Below are 5,910 nucleotides of genomic sequence, written 5' to 3'. Positions count from 1 at the left end.
GGCCGTACCTCACTTCCGGTCCCGCCGCAGCGTCGCCACGCAGGCGGCGCGATGACATCAACAGGGTGAGGCCAGCGGCCAGACGACAACAACAACAACACCAACTCTGTGTGGGCTTCCTCACGGCTGAACCTGGATCCAATGGATCAAAATGGCAGGGGAGGCAAAAATGGAAGGAATAGATTTGATTTGATGTATTATGGTCACATCTTGTTTCTTGCGCCAGACAAAGCATACCGTACATAGAGAAGGAAAGAAGGTGCAGAATGTAGTATTACAGTCACAGCTAACTATAGAGAAAGATCAACTCAATATGAGGTAGGTTCATTCAAAAGCAGGGAAGAAGCTGAGGGATATGGACCAAGTGCAGGCAGAAGGGATTAGTTTAATTTGGCGTCATGTTCGGCACAACATCTTAGGCCAAAGGGCCAGTCCTGGTCTGTACTGTTATATGTTCCGATGTGTTGTCCAGATTATATTTTTTTGTTTATTTATTCATCCTTGGGATGTGGGCGTCACTGATTAGGCCAGTTTTTATTGTCAATTCTTAACTGCAGCTCTTAGGTAATGATGAGCTGCCTTCTTGAATCGCTGCAGTCCATGTGGTGTAGGAACACCCACAGTGCTCTGAGGGAGGGAGTTCTAGGATTTTGACCCAGTGACTGAATGATATAGTTCCAAATCAGAATGGTTTTGTGTGGCTTGGAGTGGAACTTGAGGGTAGCACACAGGTTCAGTGCACAGTCTGGTAATTGCTGGGGTTATTGAGTTTATGGCACTCAAGGAGATTTGGCCCTTCAACTCTGCCAGCTCTCTGTGTAATAATCCTGTCAATCCCGTTGCTTGCTTGTTGCTCGTAACGCTGCAAGTTTATTTCCTTCATGTGCACATCCAAATTCCTTTTGAAATCATTGATCTTCTCTAAAGATTACCAATCCTCTCAAAATGACATCTATCAAGATCGTTGCAATCCAAGAGATTTTAAAACATTTTAAAAATTCAACCCCATTATCATCAGCAACCACCAAGAAGGGGAAGAAATTACAGCTCCCATTATTATGAGGCATTGCCACAAGGTGAAATCAGCTCCAGCACAGTGCTGCCCAATCAAATTCAAAACTTAAACTGTAAAAATAAAAGCCAAGAGCTAAGTTTATTTATTATTGTCACAAGTAGGCTTACATTAACACTGCAATGAAGTTACTGTGAAAATCCCCTAATCACCACACTCCGGCGCCTGTTCAGGTACACTGAAGGAGAATTTAGCATGGCCAATGCACCTAACCAGCACGTTCCTCGCCTGTCGCCCGGATACACCTTGGCGGGCCTTGTTGCTGCCGGGCGGCGGAGGTCCCCAGTGGAGGTCCCTCTATGAAGGGATCTCCCCCAATTATCTTGGGGACCTGGGGTGGAGGGTGATACATGCAGCAGTTCCGTACAACCGTAGGTTACGCGGGCTCATGGGCTCCCAAGTTTGCCCCTTCTGTGGCCTTGTGGAGTCCGTGGACCATGTCTACGTTTTGTGTTTTAGGTTGCACTCCCTTTTTGTTTTCCTGAAGAACCTTTTATTGATGTTTTGTTTGCACTTCAGTCCCACGCTCCTGATCTACAGACACCTGATGTGGAGAGGGGCGGGTCGGGATGGCGACCTCCTCGTGAACCTGCTACTGGGCCTGGCGAAACTCACCATTAACAGGTCCAGGCAGCGGGCGATCGATGGGGTCGTCCATCCTGACTGTCTGCCCCTCTACCGCGGCTACATTTACGGCCAGGTGTCCCTGGAGAGGGAGCATGCGGTGTACATGGGCGCAGTTGACGCCTTCCGCGCCCGTTGGGCACCGCAGGGGCTGGGGTGCATTATAGACCCCAATAATCACATTATGATTTGATGTTTTAAGTTTCCTTTGTACTTCTGTTCTGTTCGGACCGTTTCCCCTCCTTTTGGGGAGCTGCCCCTTTTACTTTATCCCTGAGTTAATTTGAGTTGGTTTATTTGGTTTGCCCTAAAAGAGGCCTAACCAGCACGTCTTTTGGATTGTGGGAGGAAACTGGAGCACCCAGTGGAAACCCACGCAGACATGGGGAGAGCGTGCAGACTCCGCATAGACAGTGACCCAAGCCGGGAATCAAACCAGGGTCCCTGGCACTGTGAGGCAGCAGTGCTAATCAGTGTGTCACCGAAGAGGGTCTGATTGGCTGGGATTTTGGTGGCTGCATTGGGATTGCTGCTGTTTGAATTTCATTTAAAGATTGTGCACAAGCAGCAGGCGTTAGGCCGTGTGCAATTGATGCGAGCGGGAGTTCAGATCATTTAAGTTCATTAAAAACACAGGTAGAGACAAAAAAAATTCCCTTCAGATTTAGCAGATTTTATATCACTGAAATCGCTTGCATTAAAAGTGAGTAAAGCTTATTTTCCCTCCAAACTGGTATCATTATTCACTCTCACTGCAAATTTATCCTGTCTGCATAATTAAAGTTGATTTGTCTTCCTCTCTTGCAGTCCCTTGAAAGCCACTTTCCCTATGCCACCGACTTTCTGTGATTTTCTGTGACATTACCTCCACCGATATCTCTCAGAATATGTCCAGCCAGAGGTGTTAACCTTATTGTTTCTGCTTCCATCACTCTCGTGGACAGTGAGTTCCAGGTCATAGCATTCACTGTGCAAAAACGGTTTTCCTCATAGTCCCCCTGCAATCCTTTGTTAATGCCTTAAATATGTGCCTCCCTCAGCATTGTACCTTCAGCTAATGGGAACAGTTTTTCTTTGTCCACCTTCTCCAAACTTGTCATAATCTTGTACATCTCAGTTAGCAGGGATGTACATGGCCAGATGAGTAGGTGCAAATAGATTCTGAAAGGTGCTCAGTGTTTTGCGTTTTCACTGTCCTGTTCCTAAACATTTTTAAGTTCTTGTATAATTTTTACAATGAAGTGTCCCTGATAAATTGCAGAAGGTCATTTTAACATAGGATGTTACTGAGCCCACTGAAAAAATCCTATTTGAAGCCTACATCAAAATTATAGAATGGTACAGCAGAGAAAGAGGCCATTTGGACCAACATTTCTGTGCTAAGTTTTTGGTATAAACGATCCAATGAATCCAACTCCTCTGCTCTTTTCCCATCGGCATTCAGATTTGTGTCTATAAATGTTTATCCATTCTCTTTTGAATGTCACAATTGAATCTGACTCCACCATTCTTTCAGCTACTGTGTTCCAGAGCACAACAACTCGCATGTAAATCAAAGTTTCCTCATGTTGCCACTGTTTTGTTTGATTGTAAATCTGTATACTCTTGTTACCAACCCATCTGGCACTATTAACAGCTTCTTCTTAATCAAAACTATTCATGATTTTGAACACCTTATTCAAATCTCTCTTTAGCCTTTGGCTATCTTAAGGAGAACAAGTCCAGCTCCTCCAGTCTCTCCATGTAACTGAAGTCACTCATCCCTGGTACTATTCTCGTAAATCTCTTCTGCACCCTCTCCAAGGCCTTGGCATCCTTCCTGAAGTGTGGTGCCCAGAACTGAACACAATACTGAACTGACACCTAATCAGATCCAGTGTAACTTCCTTTTATTTCTACTCCTGTACTTCTATTAATGATCCCATATGCTTTCTTAACACCTCAACTTGTCCTGCCACTTTCAAAGATTTATGTACATATCTACACCCCCTTTAAAATTGAACCCATTTATTGCCTCCGCTCATTCTTCCTACCAAACCATATCACTTCACACTTCTCTGCATTAAATTTAGTCCATATTTGCCCATTTTTCCAGTCCTTTTCTTTCTAAGTTGTGTTACTATCTTCATTGTAAAATATATTTGTATCATCAGCGAACTTTGAAATGATGACCTATATACTGAAGTCCTGGTCACCAAGATGTATCAATAATAATGGAACACAAAAAAAGGCCTTGCTTTATTTGGAACTGAAATGCTCTACTTTCAGGCATTATGATCCTTAAAAATTAAATCCACTTGGTTAATCACTCTGGAAGTAACTTATTATTTCTATGATGCTGCTCTTGAACAACACACATAAGAGCCATATGTCCAAATGCATGTTCCTTGGCTGTTGCCAATTCATCATTTTAAATATCAGCTACAGTAAAAGGAGTGATTGTGATACACCAGAAAGGGTGCAAATCTTCATAGAGTCGTACAGTGCAGAAGGAGGCCATTCGGCCTATCGAGTCTGCACCGTCCACAACTCCATCCAGGCCCCATCCCCATAACCTCATGCATTTACCCTAGCTAGTCCCCCTGACATTAAGGGGCAATTTAGCATGGCCAATCCACCTAACTCACACATCTTAGTCTCCATCTCGTCCGGGACCTAATCCATCATTCCCAGAGTGCTGGTCTGTCGAGCGCCTTCTTGTCATTAGATCAGGAGAAGGCGTTCGACAGGGTGGAGCATGAGTATTTACTCGGAACTCTGCGGGCATTCGGGTTCGGGACGCATTTCGTCGCCTGGATCCGATTACTGTACTCTGCCGCAAAGTGTCAAATTAAGGTTGATGGCGCCCCTTCGCTTTGGGAGAGGGGTATGGCAGGGCTGCCCCTTGTCCGGCCAACTATATTATATATGCGTGGAGCCATTCCTGCGCCTCTTGCGGAGGAGGTTGTCGGATTTGGCTCTGCACAGCCTGGATGTAGGGGTGGTCCTGTCGGCTTATGCCGATGACGTGCTCCTCATGTTCATGGACCCGGCTGACCTGCGGAGGATGTGAGAATGCCAGGCGGTGTACTCCACCGTATACTCCGCCAGGATCAACTGGGCCAAGTGCTCCGGACTTCTGGGGGGTTGGTCCGTAGGAGACGGATCCCCTTCCAGAGGAGCTCAGGCCTTTCACCTGGAGCAGGACCAACCTCCTCTACTTGGGGGCCCATCTCTGCCCAGCCGAGGAATCCTGGCCGGCGAACTGGCAGGAGCTGGAGGCCCAGGACTGCTCCGAGTGCTGTCCTACAGGGCACGAGTTCTTGTCATAAACCAGCTGCTCGCCTCCATGTTGTGGTACCAGCTGGTCCCTTTGACCCCTCCCCCTGGCTTTGTCACCAATCTCCAGAAAACCCTCGTGCGGTTCTTCTGGGACAACCGACTGCACTGGATCTCTGCTGCGGTTCTGCATCTCCCGCTTGCGGAGGGCGGTCAAGGTCTCGTGTGCCTTCGCACACAGGTGGCGACCTTCCGCCTTCAGACCCTGCAGAGGTACCTTTACGTCGAGCCTTCCCCACGATGGTGTGCACTGGTGACGTATTTCTTCCGCCAGTTGCACGGCCTGAATTACGACGTGCAGCTCCTGCATATAAATCTGAGGCGCGTTTCGACTTCCTTGCAGGAGTTGCCCGTCTTTTACCAGGACCTCCTCATTGTCTGGAACACGGTCGCCTCGTGACGCAGCTCTCCCCCGTCAGGAGTAGCGGCTCTCGTGCGAGAGCCGCTGCTCAGGAATCTGCCCCTCCAGCCGTATAACGTCAGGTGGCTGGCGGAGAGGAGAGTTGTGAACGCCGGGGTGACCAGGATCGGGGACGTGCTGGATGGCGGAGGAGCGGGCTGGATGACGCCCACATGCTGGCTGAGTGCACGGAGGTGCCCGTCTGGTGCGCGGCCAAAGCCATCCAAGACCTCAGAACGGTCGTGCTCGGCCCCGAATGAGCACGCGGTCTCGAGGCGGTGCAGGCGTGCGGTGGGATCCCGCCCAAACGTTCCCCTGTTCGGACGGAATTCCACATTGGCCCAAAGCCTATGCCCCCCTTCCCGGGTCAGGTGCGCAACAGCATGTGCTGCCTCGCGGAAATGTCCTCCGTGCCTTTTTCCACCCGCGGAGGCGTTTCCTGTACGGGCTGCTGCTGCACACCTTCCACTACCGCATCCTCGCCTGTCGCCCGGAT

Source organism: Mustelus asterias, chromosome 3 (assembly GCF_964213995.1).
Source record: "Mustelus asterias chromosome 3, sMusAst1.hap1.1, whole genome shotgun sequence".
NCBI lineage: Eukaryota > Metazoa > Chordata > Chondrichthyes > Carcharhiniformes > Triakidae > Mustelus > Mustelus asterias.
This window is presented reverse-complemented; position numbering follows the sequence as displayed.